This window comes from Stegostoma tigrinum, chromosome 3 (assembly GCF_030684315.1).
Source record: "Stegostoma tigrinum isolate sSteTig4 chromosome 3, sSteTig4.hap1, whole genome shotgun sequence".
Lineage (NCBI taxonomy): Eukaryota > Metazoa > Chordata > Chondrichthyes > Orectolobiformes > Stegostomatidae > Stegostoma > Stegostoma tigrinum.
Window position 1 is genome coordinate 65,408,032 of NC_081356.1, and position 14,882 is coordinate 65,422,913.

Consider the following 14,882-nt stretch of genomic DNA (forward strand, 5'->3'; position numbering starts at 1 on the left):
AATAAGAATAATTATCAGATAATTATGAATTTGGAACTCAAAACACAGATCAGCTACTGATCACTGAATGAGCAAGTATAGAGGTCTGAATGGACCGCTTCTGCTCCTAATTCGTATGCATGTAATACATGTAAACTGCCTATTAAAACCTACCCAATTTGGAATTAAAATCAACTCCACGTGTTTAATCTCACTAAGTATTATGAATTTATTTTGTGTATATTTTTAATTAGCGAGAATTAAGAGAGATATATATACACAAGAATCTAATGCTCAGTAGCTAGTTGATACATAAGATTTGGTGGCATCATGTTCAAATACTACTAGACAAATTACAGATTTTTATTCAGATATATTTTGCGGCAATTCAAGTTTAGCAAGTGATGATTGACTTTGTGTTTAGCCTTTTGCCTTCCAAGTGATATTTAGGATACTTCTCAATGAAGAGAAAAACTAATATTTTCCTGAAATTTTATACTGATATGATATTCAGATACTGCTCAAACTAATTTAAGTCTCATAAATCTTACCATAATCATATACCTGATTATAACTTATAGAATACAATCTAAAAATCTTTAATGCTACAGAAACAAATTAAATCTTGAAGGATGCTGCACTCGTCAGTTGAGATGGAATTTAGTCACTCAGCATTTGAGTTTCCACCTAGCTTGCAAATGCGATAGCTTCATTATTAATCTTGATGGACCTACAGCTTCTTTACGACGAATAGTTGAATATATAAAATGTTCCTAATGTACTTACGTGGGGCCTAGTTTTCTGCGCTGTTATAACAGTCATAAAGCTCAGATAGGATTGTATTGATACTCAATCTCTTGAAATGGTGGAAAAAGGAAGAAATGCTCTCTTTTTAAAACATTTTAGGCATAAAGTTAAATTGCCTTAAAATTACAACACTGATGATCTGAGCATCTCTTTTTGTTTTGCAACACAGCAGAAATATGGTCAACAATGTTCTTGCATTTGTATGGTATCAATGTGATTTAATGACCAACCCTATGTATCTCAGTTTCTATGTTGCCATGACACCATACAGCTGCGATTTATCACTAATGAAGACTTGGATGCAGTGTCAATGCTGTTCACACTACTGACTACAACATGCAATCTAATTCAGTGAGCAATTCAGAATGTGTTAGCCTGCTGAAATCATTCTCAGCAATGTTGTAATGCATGCGCATTGGCAGGCATGCTGCTGCAGTTTCCATTCCACAAATGAATTCAAGTATCTTAAAAAGGAAAGATTATGCCTAGAGACCTTGGAAGCAACTTTAAATTGGTAAATCGTGTACAGTTTTAAATCTCTGGTTGTAGGGATGGTACTTAACATTTGAGGCAGAGTAAGGTTCATGGCTTTGAGGAGATAGCAAGAGTGTGAGATTACTGGAATCACTCTTGCAAAGAGCCAAGATTTAATTTTGTCTTGGTGCTGCAGACACGAATAGTTCTATCTTTCATAGTGGATGCTTCCAGTGTTGGCTCAGAGGCAAGCAGCAAAGGGTAAAGTTTGGTGGATGTTTTTATTTGTGACTGGAACAGTGTCCAGTTAGATTCCAAAGGCCCACTACTATGCCCCTTGCTTTTTGTGGTAAATATTGGTGTTTTGTACTTAGAGATATGATTAAGAAGTTTTCAGGTAATACAACTATCGGCCTCATAATTGGATGATGAAAGTGATAGACTGCAGGAGACTGTCAACGGACTAATCAGCTCAGTGGGAGTGACTATTGGAGTTCATTCAGAGAGTATGAGATAATCCACTTGGGGAGGTCTATAACATAATCAGATATGAAATAAGTGGTTTGGGACTGAGAAGCGTCGAGGAACAGAGACTCTGGAGTCTATTTCAACAGAGCCCCAAAGGTGGCAGCACAGATTGATAAGGTGTTCAAGAAAGCATATGACATACATATCACTTCTTTTAAACAAAGCATAGATTATTACATCAGGGAAGTCGACTAGAACCATATAAAACATTCCACAGTTGGAAGGCCGCACAATCTTCTGATCATCATGATATAAGAAAGAAGTACTTGCATTAGAAGGTACGCACAGGAGATTTAATGCATGTTGCCAGGACTGGAGAATTTTATTTACGAGGAATGATTGCATAAACTAGAGTTGTTTTCTTTGGAACAGAGGATGCTGAGGGGAGAATTAATTGAAGCACATTCGATCCAACGGGATCCACACAGGGTAGGAAGGCCGTATGCCACTTGGCTGAAAGGTCCGTAAACAAAGCATTTAGGTTGTGGCAAGAGATTTAGAGAGTATCTTAGAGGAGAGCTTTGCATCCAGAAAGTAGTAGAGATTTGGCAGTGTCATAGAGCCAGAAACTCCCAGTGAAAAAAACAATTGTCTGTGTACTTGAACCTCAAGGTTAACTCGGAAGGCTATGAACTAAGACCTGGGAGATCTTCATCAGTCAGCTTGGGTGTTGTGGACCGAATGGACTACTCCTGCCCTCTTAAATTTTTATTCTAATTCGCATAATGTGTACTGATTAGAAAGGCAGTGGATTAGTGAATTGGAAATGTCCTCTGCATTGCACATTTGTTAATATTTTTAAAAGTTTTAAGAAGGCGTTCTTCTTCCCATATATTTCAAGTACCACTGATGACACCTTAGTGCAGTAATTATAGATTTTCTGGGCATGATAGCTAACTTTTTTCTGTCAGGGAGAGAAGTTTGGAAGGAAGGGTGAACCTTCTCTACTACTGAACTATCAATGTATCAGTCCCAATGATTCCTCCGATCTGCATCATCATTAGCCACTGATGACGTTTTGGAAGCCTTGAGATGGTAAATGTTGTGCCCTTATTCAGGAAGGGCTGCAAAGAAAACCCTGGGAATTATAAAACAGTAACCTTAACATCTGTGGTAGTTAAGCTACGTGAGAAGATTCTGAGGGATAAAATATACATGCATTTTGAAAAACAGGGTTTGATTAGGAGTAGTCAGCATGGGATTGCTCGTGGGAGATCATGCCTCACAAATTTGTTGGAGTTCCTTGATGAAGTGACCAGGAAGGTTGATGAGGGCAGGGCAGTAGGTGTAGTCTGTAAGGGTTTCAGGAAGGCCTTTGATAAAGTTCCACGCGGTAGGCTGTTCTGGAAGGTTAGATTGCATGGAATCCAGGAATAGCTGGCAAATTGGATATACAATTGGCTTGACGGTAGAAGCCGAGAGTAATAGTGAAGGGATGTTTGTCAAATAGGAGCCTGTGACTAGTGCTGGGCCCATTGTTGTTTGTTATCTATAACAATGATTTCGTTGAGAATGCTTAAGGCATAATTAGTAAGTTTGCAGATGACACTAAAATAGTTGGTATTGTGGACAATGAGGAAGGTTATCAGAAATAGCAGCAGGATCTTGATCAGCTGGGGAAGTAGGCCAAGAAATGGCAAATAGACATTAACATAGATAAGTGTGAGGTGTTGCATTTCGAAAAGTCAAATCAAAGTAGGAGTTTCATGGTGAATGGTAGGGACTTAAGGAATGTTCTGAAACAGAGGGTCCTTGAAGTTCAGGTACATGCTTCTCTGAAAGTGGAGTCACTGGTAGACAGGGCTTTGAAGAAGCCTTTTGGCTCACTGACTTTCGTCAGTCAGGGCATTGAGTATAGATGTTGGGAAGTAATGATGCAGTTGTATGGGACGTTGGTGAGACTGCACTTGGAGTATTGTGTTCAATTTTAGTCACCTTGCTATAGAGTGTTATTAAACTGGAAAGAGTGCAGAAGAAATTTACAAGGATGTTGCTGAGACTTGAGGGACTGAGTTATAGGGAGAGATTGGACAAGCTTGGATATTTTTCTTTAGAGCATAGGAGACTAAGGGGGGATCTTATAGAAGTGGATAAGATCATGAGAGACATGGTCAGCATGAATGCATTCTCTTTTTGCCAGGGTTGGGAAATCGAGGGCTAAAGGGCATCAGGTTAAGGTAACAGGGGAAAGGTACATGGGAACCTCAGGGGCAACATTTTTACACAGAGGGTGGTACACATTTGGAATGAGCTGCCAGCGGAAGTGGTTGAGACAGGTACATTAGTAACATTTAAAAGAAATATAGATGAATATATGGATAGGAAGGGTTGAGAAGGATATATACAAAGTGTGGGGACATGGGAGTAGTGTGGATGGTCAGCATGGACTGGTTTGGGCCATAGGGCTAGTCTGTGTTGTAGGACTCTCCGCTATGAGGAAGGTGGAGTGGAATGGCAGGTAAAATGGGAAACCTGCCACAGACTATTCTTAACATTATCAATAATGGCAAAAGTAAGTTATTAACAGTATTACTCCCGATTACAGCTTGTAGGAAAATAATGAATAACTTCAATAAATAGCTTATTTATTATAAACCACATTGCAAATAAACATCTTGCATTGTCACTAGAGGGAGCTATTTGCTAGCAATTGTCAAGATTTCTAAACTCGGGCTTGTTGATTAGTGATAATGGGAACTGCAGATGCTGGAGAATCCAAGATAACAAAGTGTGAAGCTGGATGAACACAGCAGGCCAAGCAGCATCTCAGGAGCACAAAAGCTGACGTTTCAGGCCTAGACCCTTCATCAGAGAGGGGGATGGGGTGGGGGTTCTGGAATAAATAGGGAGAGAGGGGGAGGCGGACCGAAGATGGAGAAAAAAGAAGATAGGTGGAGAGAGTATAGGTGGGGAGGTAAGGAGGGGATAGGTCAGTCCAGGGAAGGTGAACAGGTCAAGGAGGTGGGATGAGGTTAGTAGGTAGGAGATGGAGGTGCGGCTTGGGGTGGGAGGAAGGGATGGGTGAGAGGAAGAACAGGTTAGGGAGGCAGAGACACGTTGGACTGGTTTTGGGATGCAGTGGGTGGAGGGGAAGGCTGGGCTGGTTGTGTGGTGCAGTGGGGGGAGGGGACGAATTGGGCTGGTTTTGGGATGCAGTGGGGGAAGGGGAGATTTTGAAGCTGGTGAAGTCCACATTGATACCCTATGGCTGCAGGGTTCCCAAGCGGACTATGAGTTGCTGTTCCTGCAACCTTCGGCAGGCATCATTGTGGCACTGCAGGAGGCCCATGATGGACTTGTCATCTAAAGAATGGGAGGGGGAGTGGAAATGGTTTGCGACTGGGAGGTGCAGTTGTTTATTGCGAACCGAGCGGAGGTGTTCTGCAAAGCGGTCCCCAAGCCTTCGCTTGGTTTCCCCAATGTAGAGGAAGCCACACCGGGTACAGTGGATGCAGTATACCACATTGGCAGATGTGCAGGTGAACCTCCGCTTAATGTGGAAAGTCATCTTGGGGCCTGGGATAGGGGTGAGGGAGAAGGTGTGGGGGCAAGTGTAGCATTTCCTGCGGTTGCAGGGGAAGGTGCCGGGTGTGTTGGGATTGGAGGGCAGTGTGGAACGAACAAGGGAGTCACGGAGAGAGTGGTCTCTCCGGAAAGCAGACAGGGGTGGGGATGGAAAAATGTCTTGGGTGGTGGGGTCGGATGGTAGATGGCGGAAGTGTCGGAGGATGCTGCATTGTATCCGGAGGTTGGTGGGGTAGTATGTGAGAATGAGGAGGATCCTCTTTGGGCGGTTGTGGCGGGGGCGGGGTGTGAGGGATGTGTTGCGGGAAACACGGTCAAGGGTGTTCTCGACCACTGTGGGGGGAAAGTTGCGGTCATTGAAGAACTTGGACATCTGGGATGTGCGGGAGTGGAATGCCTCATCCTGGGAGCAGATGCGGCGGAGGCGGAGGAATTGGGAATAGGGGATGGAATTTTTGAAGGAAGGAGGGTGGGTGGGAGGAGGTTTATTCTAGGTAGCTGTGGGAGTCGGTGGGCTTGAAATGGACATCAGTTACAAGCTTGTTGCCTGAGATGGAGACTGAGAGGTCCAGGAAGGTGAGGGATGTGCTGGAGATGGCCCAGGTGAACTGAAGGTTGGGGTGGAAGGTGTTGGTAAAGTGGATGAACTGTTCGAGCTCCTCTGGGGAGCAAAACGCGGCGCCGATACTGTCATCAATGTAACGGAGGAAGAGGTGGGGTTTGGGGCCTGTGTAGGTGCGGAAGAGGGACTGTTCCACGTAACCTACAAAGAGGCAGGCATAGCTGGGCCCCATGCGGGTGCCCATGGCCACCCCCTTAGTCTGTAGGAAGTGGGAGGAATCGAAAGAGAAGTTGTTGAGGGTGAGGACGAGTTCGGCTAGGCGGATGAGGGTGTCGGTGGAGGGTGACTGGTCGGGCCTGTGGGACAGGAAGAAGCGGAGGGCCTTGAGGCCGTCTGCATGCGGAATACAGGTGTATAGGGACTGGACGTCCATGGTGAAAATGAGGTGTTGGGGGCCAGGGAATTGGAAGTCCTGGAGGAGGTGGAGGTCGTGGGTGGTGTCACGGACGTAGGTAGGGAGTTCCTGGACCAAAGGGGAGAAAATGGAGTCCAGATAGGTGGAGATGAGTTGATTAGACAAGCTTGAAACAAAAGTAACAGTAATAAAAAAGATAGCAAGAACTGCAGATGCTGGAGTCAGAGACCACACTGTGTGGAGCTGGAGGAACACAGCAGGTCAGGCAGAATCAGAGGAGCAGGAAAGTTTTTGGGTCAGGACCCTTCTTCAGAAATGGGGAGGGGGGCAGCTGTTCCTCCTGCCCTGTACTGTGTTGTCTCAGCAAAAAATTCATTTCGTACATTTCTTAGGAAGGGCTTGCCTGTTTCCTTGGAACAAATTTAGAAAATTCAGGCATTAAGACTTAAACACCTCGGCCACGATTTAGTGTGCTGTGCACTTCACATGGAGGTTGGTGACCTCAGGGCTGATTAACTCCCCGCCCACACAAGCTAGAAAGCTTGTCAGTTCAGGCACCAATTAGGTACTTTAATGCTGCCTGACAAGCCTGCCATCCAATCAGGAGCTGCCCCTGAAGTTCTGCCCATACAGAGGCTGGCACAAGCTGAATAAAGGATGTTGCTAGAGGCCCAGGCTGCACACAGCAGGGAAGAGCTTCACTGGTGAGCATGGGAATTGGTTTTTTTGTGGGGGTGGGGTGCTTGTTATGGGGAACAGGTGGGTGTCAGACATGAGGGCAGTGGGGTGGCTTTTAACAGCTTCCCTCTGCCCCTAGATTGGGGCAAATGTTACGCTTCTGCACCCACCCCATGCCAGCTGACAGATCACAGTTCCCTGTCTTTAAGCAGTCACTTTTTTTTTTACTGCCTACTGGCAGGTAGGGAAATCAGTCAGTGGTGGATTCCTCACTAGCTCCAGGAATGGGAAAAATATTGCCTCATTAGGTTTAGAATGAAAATTGCTTGTGTGATATGGTTATAGCCTGCCTCAGCCCCAACCAAGTATATGCTCAACCACACAGTATCATGGTGTTTTCTTTTTCATTTCTCACAACCCTATTACATTTCTGAAAGAAAGGATGGAGAATTTGTTTTTGCTGTAGTTTCAGAGATACTGCCCATCCTAAAGTCAGTTTTGACAGAAGATGAAGATGCATCCTCCCAGTATGAGTCAGTTCTAAACTGTGCAGTAGATTGTGAGCTCTGCATATTCAGTTATGTTCATATTCAATTATGTTTGAGACAAAGATCAGGAAAAGAAAATTACTTAATTAAAATTCATTTATTCTAGTGAGGTTTAAATTAGTACAAATGCTAATCAAATTGAAAAACATACAAAGAACATTAAATAATTAATAAAGTGAATACACACACGTTTGTACATCAAATTTCAAAGTTCATTAGCAGTTTACAATGACAAATGTTTTAACAGTCAGAAGCAATGGAGAATGAAACATCAGACCTGTAATAAAGATTACCACAATCATAAATATAATTTTTAAATGTGGCTAAGTTTGCTGTACTGCAAGGTCAATTTCTGACCTTATTGTTCACACCTTCAATTATGTTGCTTCTTTTCATTGTTAATTAGAACCCATTCTACAGTTGCAGCAAATGAGACAAATACTCTGACAAACATAGCTAAAGTTCCATCATTGGAAGAGTTTCATCAGTGTCATTTTTTTTTTGCATCTCCAAGCCTTTTAGCTTTCTCAATTTTTCTGAGGTTACTTCTTACTGTTTTTAAAATTTGCTGATGGAAGGCCACCTCTATGTTCTACATCTTCCTCTAGAAGGAATTAACTGAGCAACAGGCTTCACCTTTAGTCAAAAAGACAGAAGAAATCATAAAATAACTAACTAGCCCAGTCTATCCACAGGCCTTTGTTAATCATGTTGAGGGAATATTTCTGCCAAATTCTGTCACCACAAATGCTAAACAATCAAACCTTGACAATATCCAGTTAAGTTTAAAAAATTATTTTTTGTTTCATTCAGTTGCTTCCCTCAGATGACATTTCCCTGGTCCCTGCACCACAGGAATATATAGTGTATTTGTAACTAAAACACGTGTTAGTTGAATCATTATTTATTCCTGTGTGAAATTTTAAGTGCTCGGGGAACTGAATATAGGATCTCAACATTGTATGAGCATGGAACCAAATTAACAGAATGTCTACTTAATGATTCTCTGCATTTCAAAGAGATAAGCCTGTGTAGTTCAGCTACCAATGTTCCTTCATTTCTTTTATTAGAATATATAAAGTTATGGAGTAATACTTAAAATGTTTTCTTTTGAAGGTTAAAATATGATTGTATGATTGACCTGCATGTTTGTAATTTTTTTATTTTTCTGAAGTTTAAAATTTAAATGAGTGTCTGAATAAATAAATCGGTTGATATCCCAACTGCAGGCTTTCATGTTGAATCTCTGGTGCAGTCTGTACCTTTTTTTGTTGAAGAAGTTGTATTAAGTGTATCTGAGCCTTTTGTGCTCCATTGGGAACAGTCTAAGATTTTGTTCTCATTCCAATAGCTTTTCATCACTGTTCAATCCATCATTAGTTGAACCCATGCTGTCTACTCAGTATGATTTCTTTCTGTCCTCTCTGTGACCAGGAAACACAAATTCAGATGGAATTTAGTCACTCTTAACTGACTGTGATCTAACCATTGGCATACCGCTGGATGAGCACAGCAGGTCAGGCAGCGTCAAGAGGACCAGGAAAGCTGCAGTTTCGGGTTGGGACCCTTATCGTCAACTTTCCTGCTCCTCTGATGTCGCCTGGCCTGCGGTGTTCCTCCGTTCCACACCATTTTGTAGAACCGCAGCCTTGTCTTTCAAAAATCTGCAGGCATGTAGTTGCAAGCATCAACCACTAGGTGGTAACAAGGTGTAGAGCTGGATGAACACAGCAGGCCAAGCAGCATCGTAGATGCAGGAAAGCTGACATTTTGGGCCTAGAAATGGGGGAGGGGAAGGGGATTCTGAAATAAATAGGGAGAGGGGGAGGCGGATACAAGATGGAAAGAGAAGATAAGTGGAGAGGAGACAGACAGGTCAAAGAGGCAGGGATGGAGCCAGTAAAGGTGAGTGTAGATGGGGAGTTAAGGAGGAGATAGGTCACTATGGGAAGGACAGACAGGTCAGGGGGGACAGGATGAGGTTAGTGGGTAGGAGATGGGGATGGGGCTTAAAGTGGGAGGGGGGGGGGGATAGGTGGGAGGAAGGACAAGTTAGGGAGCTCGAAAGGGTCTAGGTCCGCAACGTCAGCTTTCCTGCTCATCTGATGCTGCTTGGCTTGCTGTGTTCATCCAGCTCTACACCTTGTTATCTCAGATTCTCCAGCATCTGTAGCTCCTGCTAGCTCGGGAATGAGCTGGGCTGGTTTTGGGATGCAGTAGTGGGAGGGAAGATTTTTGAAGCTTGTGAAATCGGGTATTCCAGCCAAATAAGGAGCGATTATTTTGAAGAATTCCTCTACTCTGGCACTGAATTGGACAGTGAAAACGGCAAAGCTAGATAATCTCCATCCATTGATAAGCCACCTTTTGTAGAAATCTGCTTTTAAGTATCTGTTAGCTGTAGTTTATTTCATGCAGCCCATTTTGTTTTTAAAAAATGTTAAGTTATCAGTTCACTTTCCTTAAAGGCAAGAGACAGAATTGAAGTATTCTGTACCTCAGCGTAGGTCAGTAAACTTTAACCTTTCTTGCGTGTGCTGTTCCACTGATTTTTTTTAAAAATCAAAGGTTTTCCAGCTGAAAGATATTTTTATGAAAAAAATTTAATCTGTACTGCAGAAACTGGTAATGCTATATGTCTGAATTCATTGATGTCCAAGGTTGTTATCCTATTGATTTTAAATTAGGCTTTCACATATCTGTCACCATGACAGTTTCTCAGTGTCAGTATACCTCCAGTAAATCTCCTCTAAGCTTTCTACAAAGCCTTGGCAGTTTTACCAAAGGGTGGTGCACAGCATTGAAAGCAAGACACAAAATTTTAGCCAGTTACTTATATTGCATAATTTTCTTGGTTTTGTGCTCCCTGTCCCTATTAACAAAACCAAATGCCTCATGTTTCAACAAACCTTATCAATTTGTATGCCATGTCTAAAGATTTGCATGTGTACATCCAGATCTCTCTTCCTGCATCCCTTTTTGAATTCTACCATTTTAATAGCATTATATCTACTTAGTCTCCAAAAGACTTGCCACACCTCCATAAGCCACATTTAATTTTCTCTATTAAAAAGGGAAGTTTGTGGAAAGGCTCAGCAGGTCTGGCAGCATCTGTGAAGCCAAAAACAATTAACGTTTCAGGTCTAGTGACCCTTCATGAGGTTAACTGATTTTATTTTCTTCACCGATGCTGCCAGACCTGCTGAGTTTTTCCAGCAACTTCTGTTTTTGGTCCTGATTTACAGCATCCACAGTTCTTTTTGGTTTTAATTTTCCACACATTCACATGTTTTGCAAAACTATGTCCACCCTCCCAATGTTTGCTAATATCATTCTCATTGTTTAACATTTTAATATTCTGTATCAGCAACAAACTTGCTATTCTTCTCCTAATCACCCCTTCAACAACCCCTTTACAAAGGCGATCAGTAGTTACGAAAAAGAACAATTAAGAAGGGTCTAGGCCTGAAACGTCAGCCTTCCTGCTCCTCTAATGCTGCTTGGCCTACTGTGTTCATCCAGCTTGTGTCTAAAAAAACTACTTTCCTTCAGTTACCACCATTCCACCACTGTCACCATTATTCTGCTTTTCGCTTTTCCTTTCAAGGCAAGATTAAATTCCTCTCTCCATTTTCCCCCATCCCCCACCATTAGAATTAACAGGATTCAGAATCAAAACTCTGGTTGGGGTCATAGCACATAGGAAGAGGGTTGCGGTTGTCTGGGATCAGGTTGTGTTTTGTCACAGTTCCAGGACATCTCTGCAGGAGTTCCTCAGATTTTCTAAACAATCTGTTCAGAGATATTATTACACACCTCTGAAGCAGGTGGGACCTAAACCTGGGCTCCTTTATCAGAGGTAGGAATGCTGGTACTACACTGCAAGGGCCCAGATCCTTAGGGCAGTGTCCTAGACCCAAACATCTTCAACTGCTTCAGCAATGACCTTTTCCCCATTAAGGTCTTATGTCAGGATTTTCACTGGTGACATCTGAAACCCTCTGAAGACTCAACTGAATGAGAAGGGCTGCAAATGTTCAGAGGTGAGGTGGAAAGTCAGGAAAAACCCCCACTTGAGCTTAGCAATAAGTTAAGTAATCAAGAAAGATGTGAAGACCTTTTAAATGGAAAGGGAAGATCATTGACAAATCAATCCAACTTAGATGATGAATTATTATCTTTGGAATAGATGGATTACATCCAGGCTTATTGAAAGAAGTCAGGAAAGAGATAATTATGGGTTTTGACATTATGTAGCTATTCATTTACAATGAGAATTGCAGTGCATTGTAAGAGCTGAGCATTTTGTTTTTCTACCTTCTTTCCTGCCTTCGCTGTTGGCTAGGGTGAGAAGTTACCTCAGTTTAAGCCACTTGCTGTGAGCCCACATGTTGAATTTTTTTCTCAGTGCAGTACAGAGAGCTAGCAACAAGACTGGAATGAGTTTCTTCTTAAATTTTATTGAGAAAAGAGACTAAAAACATCGTCACATATATGTAGGAACTCTTAAATTTGATTTTTGAGGAGTATGAAAGATCATTACAGTCTGCAAGGTACAGCTTAGTGAATCAGCACTGTGTGCTTTCTTTTTAAACACCTTTGGTGAATTTTTTAGACATAACACAAGAATTCAACCCTTTGGGGAAAAAGAGTACTGGTGCAACTTAAAAACAAGGACTAAATATTTGGCTGGAAGTAAGTAAAATAGAGGATAGAGTATGATTTCTAACCATTGTGGTATTAATGCTTTTTATCCAGTACAGCCCGAGACCCCAGCACTATAGGATATGCTGATATTAATGAGAAATTAGACTCCTATTACATCCCAACTGAGAATAAAATTGCATTGAGAGTTGCATAATCAAATGAAGCAGTTCTGAAGTGAGACTATCACAGAATATATTCACAAGTTAAAGAAACTTTGCTGTGGGTGTTGAGTAATCTTTGAAAACAACCTTTCCAGGCCAAGCAAAGTGCTATGCTGATGAGAAAAAAATTAATCATATCCAAATCATAGAAACCCTACAATGTAGAAGCAGACCATTCAGCCCATTGTGTCCATACCAATCGTCCAAAGAGCATCCCACCCAGACACCACACCCCCACCCCCATCCTCTCCTTAAGACTGCATTTACCATGGTTAATCCACCTGGCCTACACATCCCTGGACACTATATGGGCAATTTAGCATGATCAGTCGAGCTACCCATCTTTGAATTGTGGGAGGGAACCAGAGCACCTGGAGAGGTAGGGAGATTTTGCAAACTCCGCAAAGATAGCCACCCAAGGGTGAAATTGAACCTGGGTTCCCTGGTGCTGTGAGGCAGCAGTGCTAACCTCTGAGCCACTGTGCCACCCATTTCTCAGCTCCAAAGAATATTGGGCTAGTCCATTTCAATCTCTCGTCACAGGTTAGTCAACTGATCCCACAACAAGTTATTTACCTGATATCTTACTGTTTCAACACCCTCACAGGACACGAGTCATTACTTTGCCAATGTTTAGAGAGCGACTGTTCCAGGAACCTCTGGAACCCACCAGTATGGTTCCTAGTCCATGTTGCATAGGTCCACACACACTGTTAAGATAACAGTGTGGAGCTGGATGAACACAGCAGGCCAAGCAGCATCTCAGGAGCACAAAAGCTGACGTTTCGGGCTTAGACCCTTCATCAGAGATGGGGATTGGGAGAGGGAACTGGAATAAATAGGGAGAGAGGGGGAGGTGGACCGAAGATGGAGAGAAAAGAAGATAGGTAGAGAGGAGAGTATAGGTAGGGAGTGGATAGGTCAGCCCAGGGAAGACAGGCAGGTCAAGGAGGTGGGAAGAAGTGGTAGGTAGGAACTGGAGGTGCGGCTAGAGGTGGGAGGAAGGGATGGGTGAGAGGAAGAACAGGTTAGGGAAGCAGAGACAGGCTGGGCTGGTTTTGGAATGCAGTGGGGGGAGGGGAGATTTTGAAGCTGGTGAAGTCCACATTGATACCATTGGGCTGCAGGGCTCCCAAGCGGAATATGAGTTGCTGTTCCTGCAACCTTCGGGTGGCATCATTGTGGTACTGCAGGAGGCCCATGATGGACGTGTTGTCTGAGGAATGGGAGGGGGAGTTAAAATGGTTCGCGACTGGGAGGTGCAGTTGTTTGCTGCGAACCGAGCGGAGGTGTTCTGCAAAGCGGCCCTCAAGCCTCCGCTTGGTTTCCCCAATGTAGAGGAAGCCACAATGGGTACAGTGGATACAATATACCACATTGGCAGATGTGCAGATGAACATCTGCTTGATATGGAAGGTTATCGTGAGGCCTGGGATAAGGGTGAGGGAGGTGGTGTAGGGGCAAGTGTAGCATTTCCTGCAGTTGCAGGGGAAGGTGCCGGGTGTGGTGGGGTTGGAGGGGAGTGTGGAGCAGATGAGGGAGTCGCGGAGAGTGGTCTCTCCGGAAGGCAGAGAAGGGTGGGGATGGAAAAATGTCTTGAGTGGTGGGGTCGGATAGTAGACCCCACCACCCAAGCCATTTTTCCATCCCCACCCTTCTCTGCCTTCCGGAGAGACCACACTCCCTCGTCCGCTCCAACCCCACCACACCCGGCACCTTCCCCTGCAACCGCAGGAAGTGCTACACTTGCCCCCTCACCCCTATCCCAGGCCCCAAGATAACCTTCCATATCAAGCAGATGTTCACCTGCACATCTGCCAATATGGTATATTGTATCCATTGTACCCGGTGTGGCTTCCTCTACACTGGGGAAACCAAGCAGAGGCTTGGCTGCTTTGCAGAACACCTCCACTCGGTTCGCAACAAACAACTGCACCTCCCAATCACAAACCATTTTAACTCCCCCTCCCATTCCTCAGATGACATGTCCATCATGAGCCTCCTGCAGTGCCACAATGATGCCACCCGAAGGTTGCAAGAACAGCAACTCATATTCCGCTTGGGAACCCTGCAGCCCAATGGTATCGAGGTGGACTTCACAAGCTTCAATCTCCATCCCCCCCCCCCCCCCCCCCCCACCCCCCACTGCATCCCAAAACCAGTCCAGCCTGTCTCCGCTTCCCTAACCTGTTCTTCCTCTCCCATCCCTTCCTCCCACCTCAAGATGCACCGCCATTTCCTACCTAACACCTCACCCTGCCTCCTTGACCTGCCTGTCTTCCCTGGACTGACCTATCCCCTCCCTACCTCCCCACCTATACTTTCCTCTCCACCTATCTTCTTTTCTCTCCGTTTTCGGTCTGCCTCCCCCTCTCTCCCTATTTATTCCAGTTCCCTCTCCCCATCCCCCTCTCTGAAGGGTCTAAGCCCGAAACGTCAGCTTTTGTGCTCCTGAGATGCTGCTTGGCCTGCTGTGTTCATCCAGCTCCACACTGTTA

At 44.0% G+C, this 14,882-nt stretch overlaps 1 protein-coding gene across 4 annotated transcripts in view; it reads left to right on the forward strand.

Annotated features, from left to right (window-relative positions):
• LOC125450743 (protein prune homolog 2-like) overlaps positions 1 to 14,882 on the forward strand; it is a 362,196-nt gene that overhangs the window by 258,153 nt on the left and 89,161 nt on the right. The window contains exon 1 of one of the 4 annotated variants that reach the window (XM_048526837.2): positions 6,921 to 6,994. The exons of the other annotated variants lie outside the window; for them this stretch is intronic. The gene's annotated coding sequence lies outside the window, so the exon portion shown is untranslated. Of the gene's footprint in view, positions 1 to 6,920; positions 6,995 to 14,882 lie in introns of those variants that run through there. 4 annotated transcript variants of the gene reach the window in all.